Below are 15,653 nucleotides of genomic sequence, written 5' to 3' on the forward strand. Positions count from 1 at the left end.
GAGAGAGAGAGAGAGAGAGAGAGAGAGAGAGAGAGAGAGAGAGAGAGAGAGAGAAATCTTTCTCCAATAAATTTGTCGGTGTTTGATATCACTGGTTTTTTTGTAACATTAAGTTTTAAGCGAGATTGAACGTGTCACCTTCGTATAGCTCACACTCATTTGCGAAAGGGAGAGCTTTGACGCGAGCGTGTCCGCCCATCCGCCCGCACGCATGGCGATATAAAATACAGCGTTGTAGGTGCCGCGCTATCGCATAATTACTACGTTTTACGGCGGTCTTTACACTTGTTTCTGCACCATTCTGTATCTTACGTTTATCTCTGTAACCGGAGATCGTAAGGGAATTCGCCACGTACACGCGCCGCCACGGCATAAATCCATCGCGGCGACGATTTTTCTCGCAGATCTCATTCGCTCTCGCTTGCCCCTACTATCGCGAATAGATAAAGACGCGGGTATCAATAATATACAGTATTAAGAGCGCAGCAAATAAGGATAACGCGAGGGAAGGATAATTTCTGTGTAGGTGTATCGACGCGAGGGCAGATTAGATTGGATTGGCGTTGTCGCAAAGGCTATATACGGTTTGCAAGGTTTTTCCCCAGTAATATTCCCAGCCGCCAATATTATTTCCAGCAAACTATAAAGATTACTCTTTTTTACGAGGAAAAAAATAAGGAGGATAAAAGTGCTCAAAACGAAACAAAGTAGTTCATTCTTGTTCGAAATTTGTATTCTGAAACAATCATAAGTTTAGTGAATTCAAGAAAAAAATAGATCTATATAAAATTATAAAAAAACAACTTTTTTGTTTCGTCTTTCATATATGCATAAAGCGGCGACATATATAGTATTAGATATTTGTTTTTCTTATGTTTCAACCTTATTTATTTATCGTTTTTTATTCAGTCCTTAGTTTTTAAATCTACGATTATTCTAATTTGGCTGATGAAAACTCGGTGTAGTTCAAAATGTTCAATTATATTGTATTGAAGCTAATATTAATGTTTAATTTGTAACACCTATTTTTGCTCGTTTATTAGCCCCTAATCTCTCCACAGTATTAGACATACAGTAACGTTACGCAGCCTAAAATATCGCTTTAGCGGTCACTTCGACCCGCATCCGCGATAGGTCGCGGCGATTAAGTTTACTCGGCGCTTCCTCGCGGAGACGGTAAACCGGAAACCGCGAGCCGCGGCTGTAGCGCGATACGACCGCCTCCTTTCTCAGGCATTCCGGTAGATCACGGTTGAGAGAAGGATTTCTCGGTAGGGTACGCCGGGGCGCAGCAGATCTCGCGGCTGATCACGCTGTGAGGATTCGTCGGGATGCGAGAGAGGGTCTTTCGACGTCGGAGTGCACATGCGGGAGCTCATGCGAACGCGAAGTCGCGGGAATGGAGATGCGCCGCGTTTCTACGGCGAGCGTAGTTCTCCGTACCGGAGAAACGGATCTCCGGTACGGAGCAAAGGTGGACGAAGGGTTCGGAGAGGAAAGAAGGGAGACGGCCCTCTCTCGATGTATGAAGCTATAAATCTCGCGCGACAAATCGCTAGCTCGCTCGTTCGTTCTCAGGCTAATTGTTAGGACGTGCTCGAATACCGCGAGATGTGCCTGCTCCTCTCCCCTCTCTCTTTCTTCTTTCTCTTTCTCTTCCGCTCTGCTACATACGTCTCTGCCTCTTCCAGCTATCCACGGCTATCTCCTCGGCATCGACGAATGTACAATCGATTAATCGATTATTCACCCTCGTCGCCGGAGACGCGGCCGACGCACCTGCGCGATCACTGTCGCTCCGTGTACCCGGGGTATCGATTATCCTGTTGTTTCTGTTATTTCGATCTCATCCTGGAACCGTTTCGCAGTGATGTATCGACTTGCGAAGTACCCCCTTAAAGATCTTTTAATTAAACGAGTTCTTTTTCTATGTAAAAATTGCTACGTGAATTTTCCCACAACAATAAAACGCCAAATTTTAGACGCTTACTTTTTATTTTTATGATTACGTTTTTTAGATATTACACCGAAAAGAATATTTCGTAAAAAAATTTAAATACCGGATTTAGTAATCCTACTTTAAAAGGGAGGACTCGTTTGATGGGAAAAAGAGAAGCTTTGATGACCCTAGCCGACATTAGAAAAATCTAGAGTACTTGGTCGGTCGTACGTAAGGCAGATACGTAATCCACTTAACCGTAGTCAGCATTCCACGGGGACTTTAATCCCGACCTGCACGATAAATATCGCGTTTTCCTTCTCCGCTTCCCCATTCAGCATCGCGATTCCGGCTTGCTGCGGCGACCGGTGACTTACTGCGGTCGGCTAACGATACCAATCCTACTATGGTTTGGCGCACAAACTCGGAAGCGTCGTTCGGCCGATACGAGGTACCTATATAACGGTGCACCCGCTGCGGTTTCGTTGTCTATTCCGAACAGCGCGGAGAGACAGGGCGAGGGAGGGAAGGACATCTCCTCTTCGGCTGTTGTCAACAACGACGTCGGATGTATCGCGAGGACTACGATGTAAATATATACAGAGTGGTTCCCCCCCCCCTTTCGTCGGCGCGCAAAACGGACAGATGATCGAGTCGGCGAGATTGGCCAGCCACAAAGGGACCCGCGGGAGATTATTTAAATCCGCGGATTGAACGGAACGTATAGTAATTTCTTACGATGCGCGTGCATACTTGTTGGGAAGATATACGTATGAATAGAATGAAATTATAAATTCTATCTCATTAGCTGTTATAGGTCCGCATCAGTCTATTCAACTGACATTTTCAGAAAATCATCATCCGCGTATAAATACTCCGGTCAGCGCGATACTCCCCGGCCGATCCAGTAATTGCAACGGCCGATCATGATTTAACAAGTTGTCTGGAACTTTCGCGGAATCTAATACGTTCAGTTACTCATTCATCTTCGTCGAAAGTACCTAAATCATTTATATTCTTATATCATTGGCAGCGGTTGACAGCGACTATTAGTAATCTTAGGCTTAGCCAAATTTAGCAAGTGAGTCTTATATAAGCACGATAGGTAATACGGGAGTTAACTATATCTTCGCCTTTTCGCGCAATGAAGCGACACTACTTTACACAGCTTCGCTTATTTAATAAAATCGAAACATCGATATAACTAATTCCACGTTAGCTGTAGCATTAATGATTAAAACCGTCTCGTCGCGACAGGGAAGGATAATGTTCGTTCTTTTCCCTGTTAAACGCGAAAAAGGAAGAGACATAAAGACGGATCGGTATTAATTTATTAATCACATTTATTTTATCCGTGAAAGATCGTCATTCAGTATCTAACTGTAGAGCCGTCTATGTTTTCTTCAACGGCACTTAGCACCGATGTATCGAAGCGAGAGAGCTTGAGAAAGGCCCCCGACGAGGCCGCCGCTGTAAGGGATTAACTGTATTATGCGAATGACTAGGAGATAAATTTTACGCGAGTAAAATGCTAATCGCCGGCAAGCGTAAATCCGGGAGCACCTGTTGTCACTCAGTCGGCGGATCGACGTTCCCCGACGCGATGACTTTCTCAAAAAATCCCCGCGCGCGAACATTAAGCATCGACGCGCGGGGATCGTGACCCGCAATTCGACTTATCGCATAATGCCGATAATAGTGTTTGCACTACCCGAGAAAGTTTCTACGCGCCGAGAAGAAGAGGTGTATTATAACGGAAACGGCCGTCGTCTTCTCTGTGTGATTTCTCTCCTGGCTACTTCGCACGTTCGTCGCGCAACGCGCGCGTCGCGCGCGCGAGGTGAGAACGCGCGGCGTCGCACTCGCGAATGGCGCAATTTCAGGCCTGACTGATTCTATGTAGGTTTAAACGGCGGCACGCCGTGTTTCAAGGGCTCGCGGCGTTGTTTTCGCGATTGCGCGCAAAACTTTCGTGTAAACTGAGAGAATCGACGTAACGCGCGTATTCGATCGTTTAAATGGCGAGATCGCGCGCGAACGCGATATAAAAGTCAAAGGTGTAATAAATACCTGACGACAGGGCAACGATTCTCCGTTCGTGATGCAATCCTGGAAAAATAACGAAATCTCAATACAGAAAACGTACGCAACACCATCCTGTTTGGTTTTCACAATATTAAATTCGTATGAGTGTACATATGTGTGCGATATTATTTTTTTAGTATAATATATATTTAGTATAATATTATTTTTAATATTTTTAGTATAATATTTTTTAAAACTATTTAAAGTTTCTAACATTCATCTGGAAATAAAATGTAATAAAATGCCTAGTTTGCAGTAGTCAGTTAAGAAGCCTATCTATATTGTAATATTAGATATAATTAAAGCTTTTAAAGAATAACGAAAAAGATTAATATTAGTCATGCTTTATCAGGCTAAAAAAATACAAACAGAGAAATACAAATTGAAAGCAGAGAAAAGAAGTCAACACACTGAAGTCTCATGGGACTAGTTCTTTGAGTCAACGTTTTCTCGAACGCAGTGTGCAACGCAAGCCCATCCGGTCTAGATGGGAGCAAATGACGAGGCGTGCTTTGCATGTTGAGGACCTTTCCACCAAGCCGGAGTAAATAAGGCAGAATCCGCACGTCGCATTGTTTGACTTCTCGGACGAACGGGAAAGGGCGGTAAAGGGACCGACCAACTGGTACGCGCGACAAAACGCAGAAGATTCTGATTTGCCAATACTGTTCTTCGAAAAGCTGCTTTTACAATGCTCGCCATTGTTCGTTTCGTCACGAGCGAACTTCACGCATCCAAAATCCTAGCGTATACAACTACGAAGAATAGAAGAATCTTAGAGTCAAGAAGAGAGGAGATTGAGAGAGAGAAAAATTCGATCGATTTTAAATGCTAATATAGATAATTCACCTCCTATTCAGTTAAATCCGCTTCTACTTCTTTTTTCTTCAATTTTTGTTTTTAACTGGGTATATAACTTAAAATTAGAGACTCCTGCTTTATGAAATAAATATAGCAATTATTTTTTTTTAAATTTCTAGCAATATATCACGTTCCTAAACATGTTAAATTATTATATTAGAATTACCAATAAATTCTCGCGGTTTTTGCATTTGTCACGCGAGATACATGCCATTTACCTGATTTTTTTTACCAATTATTTCTCGTTATTACCGATTTACGAGATCCGCTCGAATGAGTAAAAACGAGATCCCTATATACGAAGGTCCCGCGGGGTCTTGCAAAGGGCACTATTAATTCCGATTTAAGGTCCCGTTACGCGCTTTGTGTGGTCCCCATATATCAGCCAGTGTTATCGCTCGTTGCAAAGCAACGCCTTTACGCGTACCTGACTTCTGCTCGTGTTGGTATCTTACGCGGGACGCCTACCGGATGAATAATTTGGTTACAATCTTAATCCAATGACGCATGGGCTCGCGCTGGCTCCTCCGTTTCCCCTCCCGTTTCCAGCCTCTCCGTTCAATTCCTCTTTCTCTCCTTCTGCCGCTTGAACCGTGCGCTTAACTGGGCACTCTGCTTTGCTCTGATTAAAGACCGGCCGCTTCTTTATACCGCGCAGTTGCCTTGCCTCGTAAATCGTACCCTTTATTTCGTCACCCCGCGCCTTCGTTGTGCCCCCAGTCAGACTTTGGTCACCAAGGGAGATCTCAAGATAGCGAGCGGTTTTTCCTCTATTTTTTATTGCTTCTCATTTTTGCTTTTTTCTATTCATCTTTTTTTTTTATTTACTGTGCTCGTCTATACAAAAACCTTGCAGGATCATCTAACACGTCATGGGTAAGTTCTATGTTTTCAAAATCAAAGTTCGAAATGTTTAGCGGCCATCGGCATCGCAACGCTATTTAAATGAGCTCGCTGAACGACATTAACACCAATGGCCAAACAATGCAATTTGTTGCTACAGGATGGCTCCGACCTCCCGATTCCCGGCATGGCATTACGTTTTACAACGACACTCTGCGACTTCCCTCGCAGTCCGGAGCGTGCTGGACTCCGAAACTCTCACAAAATACTACCAGCACATTGCGAGCAGCGAAATGCTACACGGGCCACCAGGGACTACCACGACGATGCACCGCATTTCTTTCGTTTCCCAGCGTCTGATTTATAGCACGAATTCCGCGCGCAGTTATACATCGCTCGAGAGAATTCCATTCGCTGACCTTGGAATCCGTGACTTCTGAACCGATCTACACCCGTCTGGCCTTCCTTTTTTTTGTTCTGATGGAGAATCGATCGAAGCGTCACGAGACATTGCTGGAGATAACAAATCAAAACATCAAGATCTTTTCAAACAATTAATCAAAGAGAAAAAGTATATTGTTGTCTAAATTGTATAAATTAATTACAAGTTCTTCTTATAAAACGCATTTTCCCAAAATACGTCATTGCATCGCATTCTACAATTCCTGCATCCCTCTTGTTCTAAATGCATAGTAGAAAGACAAAATAAGAGATAGAGCAGTACTTGATCCAGTCATCACATGGCATTGCACGTTTGAATGCATCAAGATATAATTATCGGAGTTACCGTAATTAGAGTCATAATTACAGCGGCGGTAACAGTGATAGTAATAGTTACGTAATCACACGCTGTGCACGGTGCAGCATAGAAACACGGGTATGTTGTTAGCCGCGGAGCGAGTCGTCTTTCCGTATAACACTGTCTGTACGCGGCATGCGTGCTCATGTACCGCTTGATATACACAACCACATCCTTGTTGCAATGAAGAACATCAAATACCCTATTATGCTTTCCAATTTCTTATCCGGCAAATTCGCCTTTTCTCCCGCTTGTCGCGTTTCCCTTTCCCTTTGCCATTCCCCTGAGATCCTCTCATATATCGCTGTAATTAGTTAATTAACTTAAGTGCATCGAGCTCGCGCTCTCACCGACTTGCTCTGCAATCGTTCATTTGGATCGCGAAAATACCGTATTGGATACGCAGAGACAACTAATTGTAATATCATAATAACTCTAAATATAAACACGATGCATTTTTAGAACACGAAATAAAAAATTGTAATAAATCATGATATTAATTACACAATTATTAAATTACAGAAATACATACATGTATATATATATGTATAATAAAGACAAATATCTTTTTTATTGTCGCTAATTACGAATTATAAATAAATTTTATATGTATAAAATCTGATTTAAAAAAATTTTTTTTGTATCTTCTTAGTTTCTCATCTCAGAGATCTGTTATTATATATACTTCGCTTTGGAGAATGTAAACTCTCGTTCAGTCGATTAGTTAGGTCGACTAAAGTTGCTCTCTGCGTTACCGCGAAATCGCTCTCTACCAAATAATTCAGTTCAAATGCCCATCGCCGAGGGGTCAATGGAGAAATCAGGTTGAACGTCGTCGTCGTCGGAGCGTTCCACGTACGGGGGTCTCTTAAGTGCTCTGTGGTCTCAATCGCTCCGGCCTAGCCGCGACCAGTACGTTAGTGCTGCAGGGTGGAGAAGAGAAGCGCGCGACCGGCGGAGGTCGAGCAATAAGGAACAGAACGGTTTTGCGGTTCGGCCTCGTGGTTCTCTTGAAGGGACCCGACTATCCTCGGTCCCCGCGCATGCACGTTCCTATGTACCCCGACCCGGGGCCGGCCATCATCAAGAAATATGATGATTGCAGGCTGCTACCATTTACAGTAGTGCGGTTTTGTCTCGTATTCGTACGGCGGTCGCCGGTGCAGCTATATCCTCTCACGCGCGCTCGTTGTTCCCCAACGCCGTTTCGGGCCCGTTCCGAATTTTAAGTGCATGCCTTTATCCTCGTCGCGCGTGCGAGGATATAATCACGGACCAGCACATTTTCTCCATTGCTCTCTAACAGTCTCTTTGCGGCGATTCGAATAGTCGCCTTTGAACAGAAAATATTCGTCTTCATTACGATACCGCTTGTTTCCACGAGATTTCGAATGCAAATCAGAGATCTTAGCGTCTTCGAATATTCGATTTCTGAAATTTTTATCCGTTTAAATTTTTGCGCAGATGTATTTGAGGCCCCGGGATATCGGGATGTGAAATTTGCAACGCGCAACACCGATTAGTCGACGCCGTCCAACGTCGCTGTCCGGCGGACCGGTGTAAAATCGACTTTACGGCATTCTCGAGAATGACACGTGACGGCATGCCTCGGCGAGACGACGACTTTCCGTTTCGGTACGTCGTCCGCGCGAAGGTAGCGATCATTGGCGAGAGAGTCACCCTACGCGTTTTCGTATGCGATAAATCATCGCGTGCCTCCACGGTGCTCGCACAATGCCGTACTAATCTTCCATCACGCACGCACGATATAACTACGCCCGCATGGCGTCTTGTGATTTACCATCCTGCGGCTAACCTCCATTATGTATAACGCACGGTGGAAACTGTTGAGAATACCGTGCACCTTGCACTCGGATACTTACGTACAGTGCGTTTGGAAAGTACACGGAGAGACCCGTCGATTTTGCGCCAGCGCCCGCTCGATCACGACCGATCCCGCGATTTCCTTCCGCCTTTTACGAAACGGCCGATCGGCGATAAATTGTTGCCCGACGATAGACCGTAGATTGAATATTAGTCCAACATATATCGCGAGTGTCTTTAACTATATCGACACTTAGAATCTAAACAACTATTATATTTACGTTTTGATTTAATGATCGACAGAGAGGGAGGGGGGGAGAGAAGAGGATATTTTATATAATCGGATTTTACGTAAATATGAAACACGTGTCAAACCCATCTTCAAGCTTTAACACGACCTCCTTTGAACGTACACATTGATTATCGCATCCTGTAGTTTTTTACATTCATAATGCATCTTCATCGAAATGCAAAAAACTTAATTCACGTACGACAATAATGCAAAAAACTTAATTCAGGTACGCGTAACGCAAATTCCGATTTAAATATTCCCGGAGGGCATCAAGCGATTGCTTTGTCCGTCGACTGTTGTTGCACAGTCACGCGTACTTCCAGCTGCAGATTTCTCGCGATTGTGTCTGGAAAGCCCTTGCAGCGCAGAAGTTGCATACACGCTCGTTATGCGGCGGGACGTCTAAAAAGTATTTCATTACCGAGATACACGCGTGTACGCGTCGTTACCGTAACGATAGTACGGGTTTCTTTATCAGCGTGCCGAGTCCTACGACTAGAAAACCCGGAGAGGAGAGAGAGCCGCGAGGTATCCGCAGAAATATGGGGGGCAACGATATTCGTCTGTACATAACTCGCGGCAGATAGGAATAAGTCGCGGCAGTTAGTATCTCGAACGCTACGCGAAGAATAGAGCAATTAAGGACGTCCTTGTATACGCCAGCAGCCGTGCGAGTAGGAAATTACAACAATTAAGCGTCCATTCCGCAAAAGTTACGAGGTACTTGCGAATCGAGAGCTCGGATTTTAGCGCGCCGTCGAAAGTTCTGCGCAGCTGCTCGCATTAAAATTTCATACGAGAGACCACAGAGGTGTAGAGAGAAAAAGAGACAGAGAGGAGCTAGCAAAGTGTGAAATTAATGCATTGAAATGAAGCTGTATTTAAACAGTACGTTTAAATTGCTTGGCGTATATCGCAATTTTTAGGAAATCCGTTTGCGGAAACGGTTAACGCGAAGGAGAGATCTCACAAGAACTGTATCTGCGGTTCTATTTTCATCGCGACCAGGAAAATCGAAAGCCGAGCGCAGGTTGTATTAAAGCGAGATAAGAGGATTTATACACGTCGCGTCCGATACTAATAGGTCGTCGCCGTGCGTCGTCGTTAGTAGACCGGTGCGGTTAGAAGAATGGAGCAATAAAGGACTCGGACGTATACGCTCACGAGTCTGGCACCGAGTCTTTACGAGCGATTTTCACGGAGTAACGGTCGCCCGATAAAGAATTACGCCGGCGCGATCGGAGATTCTCTCATGCTAATAGCGTACAAATCGGGCGACCGGTATTATTCACCGGTCGTCGCGACCGTATATGTATCGGCACATACCGTGCCGTCGATACTGCTGGATGCGTGGCCCTCCGGCCTCCATTCCCGAAGAGATTTGCGACGATTTGCGACGATCGACTCGCCGATCGCAGGAGCGCCTTTTAGGTTTTGCTCGCGACTCGTCGTATCGCGACTTCCGGAATTTTATTAGCCCCGACGAACCGGAGAATGAATAGAGACCGAGCGGTTTTCTCCGATCGTATATCTTTACGATTCCGCACAATCATAAATATCACTGCGATCAAAATTAGCAATTAAAAAGAATTAACATCAACTTGTTTTGTACATATGATTTTTCCCATTTAAAGTCGACCTCACGAAAGAATTTCAGATTTCTATAAAGGTATTCATAGACTGATTCATCGACTGATTTTATAATTAAGATTATCGCAAATATATATATATGTACAAACTCGAGATGCTATACGATCATTTCATTGGCTGAATATCATTTTAAGATCAGATTTAAAACGATTTTGGATATAAGATTGGATTATAAATTACTCTGTTTTCTAGCAATTTTCATTTTATAAAGTTACACTGTTAAATTCGTAGTGTCAAATTATACTCAATTTTTAAACATTTCTATAAGTCGCCACTACTACTACTCAATATGTCGTTAATTTAAATGGTAGTTAAAAATAACAAAATATTATTTCAAGGTACTGATTTAAATTTCACTCTTTATATTTAATGATGTATGGAGTTACGTAACAGTTAATATCATGTATTCATTGATACACAATTTGTCGATCAAAAATCGATCACAGGTCGAGATTTCGGTTGTTGAACACAACGGGAAGCTGCAGGGACGAAACAAATTCCTGCTCTCGCAGAATGCTATTTATGGCTAACGAACAACCGGCGATATCTTTGCCAACGTATAATTTATATCAAAGATCCCTCGACTGTCCCTCGTGGCTGTTATTACGCGCATTAATGACAAGCCCGCTCGCGCGCGCGCGCGCGACTAGACTCTGACGAAATATACGGACGAAATATACGAACGGACACGTATACACGGCGTAGAAAAAATAAAGGATTAAATAATGGTGTGACATAACCGGCCGATGGCGGCGGGTAGATCTGCGCGATGATCCCACGGTTGATCCATCACGCCGTGCCGGACCAATCGACCAACCGACCGACCGACCGACCGGTCAACCGACCGATCGACCGGTCGACCGACTGTAATGACGCAATCGAGCGAAAGGAACGCTGCTCTCTCAGGTCCGTTTTGATTTCATTAATGGATCGGGTGCGCACTAATGCGACTCTGTTTGCCGAGCACTCGGCTCGCATTAAGAGGACGCTCCGCCGCGCGCTGGACACACGCATCGTTTCGCGCTCGACGATGACACCGATATCTCCTGCCTCCTCTAGCCGCCGCTCTTCTCGCCTGTCTACCTATTCCTCCTCCACCTTATTATTGGTGGAGTTTTTTTCTCATTCTATGTATGCTCCTTTTTTTAATGTACTTATTTCAGCATCGCCAAAATTTCTTTCTCCGTGCAGATACGTTTGCGGTTCTTTAGGAGATGTTTATCTAGCATTCTTATCCTACCTTTCCTACCCTATTTTAACTCATTTTAAATATTCGGTAATTTAAATACGTTATGGGACCACTCATCCTTCGTTTTACTTCCACTCGTCATAAACCTACAGCTTTCGGTCCCATATGTCTTTTTCTCTATGTAGCTTCTCGCAGTTTCCTCTTTCTTCAACGCTGTTCGCGACCTGTACCGCTGTTCTACTACGGTATCTCTCTCGTCAATCTCCCTCTCCCGGTGTCCTATTCACATCAGGAACTGCCAGACCACTGCGCGGCCTAGCAAGGAATTAACACTTCTAGCAACGCGCACGGAGTCGCCTCGTCGGATTTGCTTATGCTAATCGGGACGAGCGGTCGGTCTCGTACCGTCTCGCGCCACGTCGCCGACGCTTCAAATATATTAATTAACATCGTCATTAAGCGGCGCGGCCGCCAGTTTACCACATTTCCTCCTCGCGGCGCGGCGAAACGCGCGCGAGAACGCGTTTCTCCCTATTCTACCTTCCTCTTCCTTCCACTCTCCGTTTGTTCGTTCTACGAGCAGACCGAGAGGGCATCCTCCGGGCCGAGCTAGAGGCCTGTCACGCGTGTTTGCAGACGCATAATTCCATCTCGCGGCCGTAATTGCGGTCAGCACATTGTCGACCTGCCGTGTGGCATCGAGACACCGAGACATTTCGCGGGGACGTGCTACATCGGCCGTTCGATTATGCTAATGCGATCGAGTAACGGGGAGACCCGGCAGCCCGACTTCCGTGTCAAGAATGCAGGTGTATTTGTAATCCAGGACCGCCTCCGTCCGCGTAATCGCGGACTCGATCAAAAGCCGGCCCGCGTTTAATCCGCCCGAATGAGCGACTTGTGACGATTCGACGAGTCGCGCGATAATATCGTGAATGGAAATTACGGTATACGAGTGTTTCACACTCGGTGCAGCCGTAATTAATGTACGACCGCGGTCGAATGGCTGTGTCGCTCCATTGCTAATCATTTTCACCGTTGTATCGAAAAGTTGCTCGCGGAAGGAAAATATGGCTCATCGCCACACACGTACACCAGTCCTTAACTCGATGTTCGATGCAATCGCATTGACGATACATGATCGTCCTAATTAGGCAGTAATTAGATTCTGTATACGGTAATTGGAGCTTGTACAGCGGACGACGAAAGGAGCAACGAGTTTAGAGATCTCGCGAAAGTAGATCCGGCGAAAAATCTCGAAATTTATTTTCTTTAATACATTTTCTATCTTTCTTTAACACACGAGTATATACTATACAAATAATTATACATACTTTTTCATAATGCAATTAAGAAATATTATTTTAAAAAACAAACTTTTATATCAAATAAAAAAATGTGTGCAAAAATTATAACAAATCTGTATTTGGAAAATGCGAGGAAACGCGCGATTTTTTAAACGCAATGCAAATTCGTACAAAGGACAACGGAGGCAACGTTATCAATCCAATGGACCGCCAGCCCCGAATTCCGTTCCACCATTGACCACCTCTTGCACCTTCCCCGCTTTGTGCCCGCCGTTATTTACGACGCTCAAGCACGGCCGCGTAAATTATGGCGAGGCCGGCTTTCATAAATTCCAGGACGAGATATGGAGCGACAAATTCAACTCCCAGGACCCGGCGCCCTGGTCGCGGTGGGCGCAAGTTACACGCGTGGACGCGCATAAATACGTGTGCTCGCGCACGCGGGCTCTCTACGTCCAACATAGTGTGCGGACTACGACCGGGACTTCAGATTATCATTTGTATGCCGACTTCCTGCTGCGATAGACGCACTACCTGTCTGTGCGATGCCGATCCGGATGCGAATCTGTCCTGCCTAAGATGGATCCAGGAATGTTGGTTTTTAAGAATGGATTGAATAAACAATAGTTTAAATGATAATCCACTGTCAAAGATGTCTAAACAAGCAGCAGATATGTCCAAATAATAAAAATACCGATGACAATTCTGAAATATGTCAACAAAAATTGTAATTTATTGACCGTGGCATTCATAATACAATATAAATAATTCTGGTACAATATTAAATAAATTTTGTTAAGAAACTACGACTCTCTACCTATTGTTGAAAGTAAAAAAAAAAACAGACCCAACACACACACCTAAATCGATCGATGAAAGACAATAAAAACCAATAGAACGAGACCCGTAAGTGCATGCCGTACGGATTTCAGACTCCCGTAAAAATCAGAAACATCGACGAACACGAGGAGGATGGGTGGAGGAGGATGGACACGGATATAACGGAGAGGAAGGGTTGAAGATGGGGAAAGGCCCGAACGACGTCGTAGAAAGAACCGCACGGAGATCCCAATCTCGCGTGGAAGCCTCTCGAGTAGTGAGTAAAAGGTGGCTAACATCTCGAACATCGTCCCTGTAATCTAATGAGCACCTGCTAGGAGTGCCGCCTACACTTTACATATAGAGACAGACGCTTCTACGTAAAGTCGCATACGCGGTCCCAGGGCCGTACTCTATCCGCCTACCGGTGCTAACATTATTCGTTTCAGTCACTTTCGTCGAAATATGTTATTTGTATCGTGGGAAATCTTTTCCGCCGATCGTAAACCGCTTGGATCGCAATATTGTAACAAAGAAAGGTTTAACATTCTCGGACGTTTCATTGTCAAACGTTGCCTGACCAAATGACACAATATCGGTAAATGTAATGTAATGTAATGTGATCGGAAATACGATCCCCATAGAATTGTGATTGACGCAAAAAGATGCAAATAAACAATTTGCATAATTCGCATTCTTTTCCCGAGAGCAATTATTATTGTACTGCTTATTTTCCTGAACCTTCATATTTAATTTTCGCATTTCATTGCATCTCGGTGTTCTCTCTCTCTCTCTCTCTCTCTCTCTTTCTTTCTTTCTTCCCGCGGATGGCGCAGGCGTTGAGGTAGCCAAAGGTATCGGGTCTTGCGGAAGACAAATAGCGAGCCGCGGCGAGAACGTTCTCCTTCGGCAGCGGCGCGCGCGTATATTCTCTCGTGCGAAATCTCTCAGATCGCTGATGGATAACTTCCAGTGGCGTAGACGCGGCGAACGGATCGAGAACTCGTGTCGTACGACGGTCCTGTACATACTCACCATCAAACAAACGGCCCACGTATAATCCGACACCCGCGGATAGGTATATACGAGAGTATGTACATTCGGATCCGAGAGGAAAAAAAAGAAAAAAGAAGGGAAAGAAAGGGAGAGAGAAAGAAAGAGGCAGAGAGTGACGGGAGAAGAGGGGGCTATATGTTATAAGGGTACAGGTGCTGGTTTGTTCTCCCCTTCTCCGTCTCCACCTCCTCCTCTATGCCACGTTTTTCTCTCGTTTACCAACGTTGTCTAGAGATGCGCGGTTCCTCTTCGCTCTGTTCTCCATTCTCCTGCTCCTTTTTTTTCATTCTCATTCTCCCTTCCCTTGCCTCGCGTTCTTGTATAACTTCTTTTCCTCCTCCTACCGTTTCTTTTTTTTTTTAACCGTGCCGTTCTCGTCACCGTCCGTGAGACGACGTTCGGAGCCACGAGAGAGGATCCGCTCGCGTATGCGTGAGGTCGCGCCGAGTGCGGGTGAAAGTCTAACCGCGGGTCATCCAGCCGCCCCCGTACCCCGCCGCTAATGTAGGTGCATCTATATCGCCGCGTGCGCGCACGATGCCCACGATGGTCAGTCTAAACTATAAGCGCGCGCGTATCCTTCTCTCGCCAGAAAATGCCGTACACGCTCTCGTGTGCTACCATCGCGCCGAGCGACGCGATGAAGCGGCACGACTGGACGGCTATCCTATTATCTCTCGCGCAGCAGATTCGAAAGATGCGCCGCCGCCGATAAACCCCGACGGCGAGGTTCCCTTCCGCATGAGGAAGGCACCTCGAACGCCGAGCGAATCTTCCGCAGAAATGTTATTATGATATCGCGGGTAATAACGCGAGTGATAGACGCGTTAACGCGTGCTAAGTAGCGGTTGTTACGTCTCTCCGCGTTGAATCCGCGGGTTTCAGCAGCTCACGGATTGTGGCTTAATGTCTATTTAAGTATTAGATGCCGCTCGGACGCTATTTCTCGCACTCGACTTTCGTCTGCAAATCTCGTTTCCGAGAAGTCT

Source organism: Temnothorax curvispinosus, unplaced genomic scaffold (genome assembly GCF_003070985.1).
Source record: "Temnothorax curvispinosus isolate PA1 unplaced genomic scaffold, ASM307098v1 QBEX01009580.1, whole genome shotgun sequence".
Taxonomy (NCBI): Eukaryota; Metazoa; Arthropoda; class Insecta; order Hymenoptera; family Formicidae; genus Temnothorax; species Temnothorax curvispinosus.